General features: G+C 30.2%; 1 protein-coding gene across 4 annotated transcripts in view; it reads right to left on the bottom strand.

The window, feature by feature from the left end:
• The window catches only part of LOC145254557 (peptidase inhibitor 16-like), a 398,175-nt gene that overhangs the window by 29,475 nt on the left and 358,700 nt on the right, over positions 1-10,000 (bottom strand). The gene's annotated exons all lie outside the window — the stretch shown is intronic.

Here is a 10,000-nt window from a genome sequence, read left to right as displayed (position 1 = left end):
TGGATATATCGGACTAATGTTCTCATCTTGAGTGTGATTTTTACAACGTTTTGGTCGATGTAACCTCCGACCTTCTTTAGGTGTTTCTAGTCGAACTCGGGAATGTTTCTATCGAACTCGGGAATTTGGACGGAATTTCGAGCGGAACCCTTTATTTACTTCATGGGGGTAGCGTGCTCTTGTTCCGTCGGTCTTAACTGGATAGAGGTCCTAAGAAATTCGCAATTTTATTTTGCGGTCGCCCACGCTGAAGATTGAACCTTCAACCTTCAGGAGAATACCACTTTTTACAATTGATTTGTCCAAGTACTCTAACCACTGCGCCACGGGTACTTGTGGAGGTTACATCAACCGAAACGTTGTGAAAATCAGACTCAAGATGAGAACAGTAGTCAGATGAATCCAAATATTATTAACAAATCCTCATCTCAAAAATTCAGAAAAATCAAAATAAATCTCTCGTTTTTTGATGATTTTTGTGTAATCAATTTTAGTTTTTAGTTTTGGTTTCTTGCATAAATGCTTATATTAAATGTATATACATGCATACATATATGTATATAGATAGATAGATAGATAGATAGATAGATAGATAATATGCAGTAATTACATAAATAGTTCGATTAGATCTGAAAGCTCCTTAAAAACACTATTTACTCTCTCTCTTTCTCTCTCTTTCTCTCTCTTTCTCACTATATATAGATATGTATATTCGAATGTATACGCACGCACGCACACACACGTATACACACACGCACATACACGCACACACATACATACATATATGTATATATATATTATATATATATATATATATATATATATATATATATATATATATATATATATATGGGGAGAAAGATATGGATATCGAGATAATTTCTATATATTTATATCGATATAAAAATTGTGTGATTATATCCAAATGATGTCGATATGGCCGCAACATTAGAATATAATTATGTGTATACATATTGATGAATCGATTGATTGGTACATTTGATATTATCGATAATATGTTTTCAGATGTATTAAAAAAAAACAATAAACATTGGAAATACATTAAGCATGTTTTTTACACATATGCTGGTCACACACACATAAACACAAATACGCACCCGTACGTACATTACGTGCCTGGCGGAGAGAGTGGATGTTATTCTTCCCAACAAGCACAATGAAATTTATTTGTTAAAGCCGTTTCTGGATCAGACAATCCAACACCGGAAATGAAGTGCACAAGAGTATTGCTTTTGATTTTAATTGGTTAATTGCATTTAGTTGAAATCAAGTTCATACGGATGAAAACATTTACTTCAATGTCACAATCAATGAAGTTAGAAAAGACAATATTTTCACTGCAAAATACGACAGTCGTCTGGGCCAACCTAGTGTCCCGGCAGTTTTATGTCACCATAGGGAAGAGAAATTAATTCTCTTACTTTAAAAATATGGTTTAATTTTAAAATCTTTTATATTTTATATATTTTGACATTTGGTTCTAAGCAAGATTAGACTAAGGAACTTCTGCGTCCTCAACGCAAGAGGTAATCAATGTATTCCATCGTAGATCTAAAGCTTCCCTTCCACTTCTGTCCGTTGCAATCAAATCTGCATGAATTGTCTGTTTGTAGTTTATTTTAGGTCTTCCTCTTCTTTTCAATCGGGGTGCATTGGAGAACTTGGTTGGCAATTCTCTCTAAAAGCCAATCTTAGCATATGTCCGAGCCTAAGCGGTGTTTACAGGTTGTTTACGACAATAGATATTCGTCAGTGCTAACTCTGACTTCTTGGTTGGTAACTCAATCATTCAATTTGATGCCTAAAATCTTGAAACCAAACAATGCAGTTTTTTGTGTTTAGTTATATTTTTGTATATTGAATTAAGTGAATTTTTTAATTATCTTTTATGAAATTGGCAATATTTGGAAATTATGTGGGTTTGATATTTGTCCTGTTATTATCTTGAGTATTCTCTGCATGGACAGCATGCATACACAGATTATATATATATATATATATATATATATATATATATATATATATATATATATATATATATGTATATATATATATTAGTGATGGGACGATTCCAATAATTTTCCCAATTCCGATACAATTATCGATTCTGTACTAAATTCTGTATTTTGATGCAATTACCGATTTCGATTCTTTATAAATCTCTAAACATTTAACTATAAAGTTATTTTCCCGATTAGCGTCAAAACATATGCTAAATGTGTATGCTTTTTATCAAACGCAAAAAGATACTTGTGCGGTGGAGGTGATACATATATTTTAGTTTCACTAAATCAATACATATTTATTATTTGTTATTGCTACCAGCAGTGGAAGATTTTGTTTAAAAAAAATTAAAAGTATAAAATAATTTCAAAAATCGTTTCTAGCATTGGAAAATAAGTACATTTTCCGATACCGATTTTTGGATTCCCGATTCCGATTAATCGTCCCAACACTATATATATATATATATATATATATATATATATATATATATATATATATATAATGAATGATGAAATAGAAAGTAAGTATATTACTATATTTGTAATAATACATAAATTAAAATCTGCTTTAGATTTGCTAAATAAAATTTTACTTTCCCATATAATCCATTGCATCCATTAAATACGTACTTTCCTCAATGTCCGTTTCAATTTAGAAATTCAAATAAAATACAGAAACGAAATAGTGTAAAGTATTCTTTTCTGTAACTTGTGTTTGTAGACTACGACAATGTAGTTTTGAAGAAAGTAAACGCCACTGCCCACGAGATAATGTAAAAAGAATAATACCAATACTAAAAGATTTCAAAATTTTTCAATTCCAACTTATTTATTTTCCAACATTGTTGTGTTATGTTCGTCGAATTTTCGAGGCATACCTCATCTTCAGAAAGAAGAAAAAAAATTAAAACTATAGACAACCACTCAATATTTCGAATAGCAATAGTGATTTTTATTTAGAAATCAACTAGAGATTATCGGTAGACTAAGCGTCTAATTGATTGATAATAAAACATGTTTTATTGATAGTAGAATATGTTTTATTTATAATAAATTGTTTTCTCTGATAATAAAATATGTTTCATTGATTATAAAATATGTTTTATTGATAGCAAAATGTTTTTGATAGTAAAATATGTTTTATAGATAGTAAAATGTTTTATTGATAATGAAATGTTCTACTGATCATAAAATGTTTCATCGATAATAAAATATGTTTCATTGATTGTAAAATATGTTTTATTGTAAGTAAAATATGTTTTATTGACAGAAAAATATGTTTTATTGATAATAAAATATGTTTTATAGATAGTAAAATATGTTTTATTGATGGTAAAATGTTTTAGTGATAATAAAATGTTTCATTGTTAATAAAATGCTTCATTGGTAATAAAATATGTTTCATTGATTGTAAAATATTTTTATTGTAAGTAAAATATGTTTTAATTTAAATACAATGGTTTATTTTAAGTAAAATATGTGCTATTGACAGAACACAAACACAAATAGGATTGTAAAAAATGTTCATACTGTGAATAGTCAGGAGAAACAAGGAAGACATTAAATCATTTAAAAATGAATAGAAATTAAACGTTTCATTTTGTCGGGTTTTTCCACTGTTTTCCAGTCAATTTTTAAAGGGTCAGCCGCATTTGTCTTGATTTATCAATAAAGATAACGGCATAATAATAATTGTTGCAAAAAAAAAAAAAGATTCTCGTCAATCATCAGTAACACACATTATTAAAAATGTAAACCGACATTAAATAGAAAACAAATAAAATCAAAATCCAATAGGAAATAAAGAAAACTATGTAAAAAAACAAAAAAAAAACATTAATCATGACAATTTTATATTTTCATTTTATAAATAAAATCTGCAATGTTTAAACCATGAACACGCGATAAACAATGAATCATCACGCGGGTCAAATTCAATAATGCTAGTCATTAGGAAGATATGAAGGATTATGCAAGAGATAAAACAGGGATCAAGGTATGAGGGATTATCAGATCAATCAGAGATCAACGTAAGAGTTAAAAGAAAAATGAAATCATTAGAGTCGGGTGTAAGAGCAACCAATGTAGAATGAGCAGGCGGTTAGATTGTCAACATTTCAAATGCACTCGTCAATAACACAAGTAATCGGGTGGGAAAAAGGAAGCAAAGAAAGAAAGAGAAAGAAAACAGATGTGGAGAGATTGAGATTTTGAGAGATACATACAGGGTTAGTAAATCGTATGAGACGGATATTTAAAGGAATACAGAAGTCAGAAATGGAAAGAGATGCCAAATAGAAAAAATAAGTACATTTTCAATAAAATAAAATGAGCAGAAAACACATATATACCACACACACACACGCACACATATGCACATATACATCCATACACATATACACATATGCATCCACCCCCTCACACACATACACACACATATACATACATATATTAAAAATGTAAACAACAACTATGAAACTGAGGACAATAGTTCGCAAAAATGGATACACAGATTATATAGAATCATCTTGAAGGATTCCAAAAACTGCGAAAAAATAATACCCTTCAAGTGCTTTCGGAAATCCCCTAGTGATTAAATGTCTCGATGTGATAAAGTGTCCACGTAATTAAAAAAAAACATGAGATTAAATGTCGCGTGCTTAAAAGACCGTACACCATATATATATATATATATATGTGTGTGTGTGTGTGTGTGTGTGTGTGTGTGTGCGCGCGCGCGTGTGTGTATATGTGTGCTTGTCTAAACATTATAGGCTATATATGTACATATATATATTTTAGCTGTGATTTTTTTTCGAAATGCAACGTAATCAGGCGACTAGTATGAATAGCTTTCAAATACAAATGTATAGAATTCTTTTCCTCAAACTTTGTTATCTTTTGCGAGAAAAGCAGAGCAGATGTCATTTAACATTTTAGTAAAATATTCGATTACTTTTTCCACTCACGTAATTCTTGTAATTATATCATAAATACATTGTATCATTTATCCAACGCAATATCATATAATCATATATAATAATTATACACATGCACTAGCTGTGAGCACGGCGTTGCCTGCTCGTGCATCACGCTTAAATATGATATCTTAACTTATGCGTATGTATTATTATAGAATTAATCATCTATTAATTATTATATATTACGAGGAATTATTTGCTCGGGGAACTAATTCGCAAAAAAAAAATAAATAAATAATAATAATAATGATAATGTCGTTCATCATTTTTCATGTGTGTTTTTTTTACAATATCACGTCAGCTGATATTTAGGCGGCGATTTTAAATGTTTATCGTAAATTGAAATCATCATGAGAAAAATTGTGAGTTACAACCGGGCAGGAACTGGGGAAGCATTCGATCTGTAGTTGAATGCTCTACCACTAAACTTTATCACCAGATTATAATAATTTTTTTAAGCAGAAATGATTTGCTAAGATGGTGTTATCCTCTTTATGCCGGTGTCACGTAATATATTCGCCTGTAAAATATATAGAAAAGCTATTTTTAAGTTCGGATTTCTTCGATTTTCGATATGATATTTCGGATGAATTTCTGTACAAAACATATCTAAGAACACTGCCAGACATATGAATTAGCCTTGTGTGAAATTTGCAAAAGATAGGCTTAGAGTTGTGGATCTATGAAAAAAAAACTTACACACAAAAATGATTTTCATATAATTATAGATAGATAATATGAAACTGAAAACCAAGTCGAATTAATTTATTTATTGCGGACTATTATCCTCATCTTTCTTAGTTGTTGTTTCACGATATTTCGGCCAACTATTCCTCTGGCCTTCATCAGATGGTAACCGCGACGGGATAGGAACTCCGAATCTCCTAACTGCATTCTCAGCAATTACTGCCTTCCATAGTTGTTGTTGTCTGACCACGTTTTGGACAAGTAAGCCTCTGGCCGGCTTTGGGTAGTATTGAAACCGCTATCTTCAGACATTTCTCACCTGAAACCATAGAGATTCAACGCCTTTATCCACTGCGCCACAGGCCCGAGATTGCTGAGAATGCAGTTAGGAGATTCGGAGTTCCTATCCCGTCGCGGTTACCACCTGACAAAGGCAAGAGGAATAGTTGGCCAAAACGTCGTGAAACAGCAACTAAGGAAGATGAGGATAATAGTCCGCAATAAATAAATAAATAAATAAATAAATAAATAATAATAATAATAATAATAATGAATTCCAATTAAATAATATATACAAGCCGAATTATGTCAACAGAAATAGTTCATATAAAGGACTCAATATCTTTTCAGATAGAACTTTAATATAACACTTCATCGTTCACAGCTTATGCAACGTCTGTGCACATTCAAATTTAAATTCATGTACAGAAACGCATTTTTAGTTCATAGTTTGAAGGAAAGACGATAGAGTTTTTTCTTTCTCCTGGGTGCATGTCTAAACGAACATTAGTGACGTATCTCTCCTAGTGAATTAATGCATACACGCACAACCTGTACATTTCTACGAGATACATAACCTTCCGAAAAGTCACTTATCTGGTACTGGCCAGGCTCATCGTTGCTTAGTTTCGATGATCTGTATATATGTGTCCAGGGCGCATGCAATTAATTATAAATTATATAATGTTTTCGATATTCTCCTGTAAAACTAATGTCTACAGTAAATGTCTAATTATTTCTGCCAAAACTTTCTTATAACGAATTCTCTCTAGTTCTCGCTAATAAACATAGTATACATAATTAATTATGGTTTTCAACCTAATTAAATAAAACGCGTTTCTGAAGCATTGCTTGTGCGTAAAAACGTGTCAGCGATTCTTATGCTTGTTCAATGCGAAGAGAACTCTCATACGCATTTGTATTTCTTTTATAAACAGAAAATTAGAAATTGGATTATTGATTTTGAAAAAAGAGTTTCACAAGAAATACCTAATTTAATTTTTACATGACTTCATATTCGTGGAATGCGCAGAATAGTTTCTGAAGATGAAAGAATTAACCGACTGGAGGTTATTTGCAGAACACAACAAATATGTAATTGTTAATTAACGCGGACTAATAAAATAATGGCATTGTGTTTTAATAAAAGTATTAAGAACGAATGAGAGAGAGGAGAAAGAGAGAGTGACAGAGAAGGAAAGCGTTTATCTAGATGATATTTTAACCCATTAACTCCTTTCTAATTTGAGTTGAAACTTTGTTTAATGATTAAAAATGAGTTAGAATACACAAATTGGAAGGAAAAGCTTACTTTATTTAGAAAGCGAAATATTCACTATCTTATATATAAACTGTGTAAATCGCTTTATTACAAATTAGTAAAATATCAATATTTCACTAAATATACGTCACAAAAAAAAAATTGTATCATAAAATGACTGTTTCAAGGTTAGTTATTTCTCATAATTTTATTCAAATTCATGCGATATTCACGAGGTTATGGCATTTTATTTAGTATTTAGTAATTTATACTGTCCATCGCTTTATTACAAATTAGTAAAATATCAATATTTCACTAAATATACGTCACAAAAAAAAATTGTATCATAAAATGACTGTTTCACGGTTTGTTATTTCTCATAATTTTATTCAAATTCATGCGATATTCACGAGGTTATGGCATTTTATTTAGTATCTAGTAATTTATACTGTCCATCGCTTTATTGCAGATCTCTTACAAGCCAAAAAGCAAGCGATTGAAGGTTATCGAAAAGCAAAGGATTATTGCTGGACTCGCTGAAGGATTGTCCATCAAAGATTAAGCCATGGAGCTGGAAAAGATCCAAAACGTTGCCTTCATTCCTAAAAAACACCAACACCAAATCCAAAAAAGAAAAGGGCTGCAGTAAAAACCTTTCAGATTGTGATATTCGTAAACTTCTGCTGGAGCGACTGCAGCCTTCCTTGAATTTATGAGTTTCGTTGGAGAAAACTTCATAACCTGGCAACCGTGTTCTCCAGACCTTAACCCCATTGAGTATATCTTGATAATATTGAAAAGAGGGGTTCATGAGGGAGGAGAGCAATTTACTTTAAAGAAGGCCTTGTGAAAGAAAATAGTTGATGTCGCCAGAACCATAACTTCTCTTCATATATATATATATATATATATATATATATATATATATATATATATATATATATATATATATATATATATATAACTACTTCATTTACTCACATAAAATTAATATATGAAATTATAAATTTATGCGTAAACTTTAAGTATTTACTTCAAAAGTGCTCAATACGTAGGTAGAGCTAGTTATAAACTATATATGTTATATAAGTTATAAACTATATATGGCGATTAAGCTACACTGAATATTCCGCGTTTCATCCACTCTAGGACTCTTCAGGCTTAGGCGCATAAGCCTGAAGAGTCCGAGAGTGGATGAAACGCGGAATATTCAGTGTAGCTTAATCGCTATATATATTTTATAACTTACTATATATATATATATATATATATATATATATATATATATATATATATATATACTAGCAAAAGTACCTGTCGTTGACTGGGTTCAAAAACAGTCTATAGGAAATGGACTCTGATTTATGAAAGTATGATAGGTTATGAAAAGAAAGGGTAGTAAAGAGATAGCTACGAATTTGGGGGTATTAAAACCAAAGCAAAATATGATGAAAGTAAAAATAATATAGATAGACCCAATAATTTATTATACCATACCTGTTCACACTGAAACACTTATCACAATATTCTGTGGATCTATATTAAAAAAACCTTGTTAAACTTTGCGATATATTTCCATGCTATGGAGTCAGGTGCGAACGAACACCCCATAATTTTATTATACCATATTTCTTCAAACTGAAACATAATTATAAAAGTATATTTGCACAGATAGATTTGAAAAGTCTTTATTAAAGTTTGTGCCTATTTCCATTCTATGGGGGCCAGGCATGAACGCAGACCCCACAATTTTATTATACCATCCCTATTTAAGTAAAAACATACTTATCAAAGTATTCTTATGTACATCTATATCAAAAACACTTGTAAACGGTTTTTTTTTTTAATTTTTTATTTCCATACTTTGTGGACCAGTGGCGAACGCAGACCCCACAATTTTAATGAACCACCGTTCTGCCAGATCAAACATACCCATTCATGTATCTCGATACATCTGCTATCATTATATGGAATCAGTTTTTTTTAATCATCAACCATATAGGAGCCTATTCGTGACCAGACACAGACAGAGACATTAAGGTTTATATTATAGATAATATATATATATACACATATTATACCTATATTATATATATGCATGTATATAATATAGATATATAATATGTAGATGTATATAATGCATATATATATGTGTGTGTGTGTGTGTGTGTGTGTGTGTAAAAATAGCAAAAAATATTTATGCATTCATCAACGTTCCGTCGTTATTTCAAAACTTGTTATAGCTCATTGATTTGAAGAAATATATATATAAATACATATAGATATGTATGTATGTATATATATATATATATATATATATATATATATATATATATATATATATATATATATATATATAGTGAGGACAGTGAAAATTTATTGGTAAAGAATAAAATGTCATAAGTTCGTGAATATCGCATGAATTTTAATAAAATTTGGGGAAATAACAAACTGTAAATATATTTGCCCATGCAATCTTTATACAAGCGCATTTTTTCCGAATAATATCTATATGAATACGCATACAGCGTACGTACTTCCAATAAAGTTCACAAGTTTGGTCGTTTTGTTTTAGAGCATATCAACAGTTGTTAATTCATTAAAGGCTAAATGGCCTCATTTTAGTGAGTTTTTGTGCTTCAAGTTCTTCATATTCTGGAATAATTAATGGATTAATGTACTTTCCGTGCAAAATATGTTTTTTCAAACAAATAATCTATTTCACTATTAGGCGAGATCTTGAACACTCGGGCTAAATTTGTATA

The sequence above is a fragment of the Euprymna scolopes genome, chromosome 30 (genome assembly GCF_053919585.1).
Source record: "Euprymna scolopes isolate OS-2025 chromosome 30, ASM5391958v1, whole genome shotgun sequence".
Lineage (NCBI taxonomy): Eukaryota > Metazoa > Mollusca > Cephalopoda > Sepiida > Sepiolidae > Euprymna > Euprymna scolopes.
Note: the sequence above shows the minus strand (reverse complement) of the source record. Positions and strands in the feature narration are given on the sequence as shown.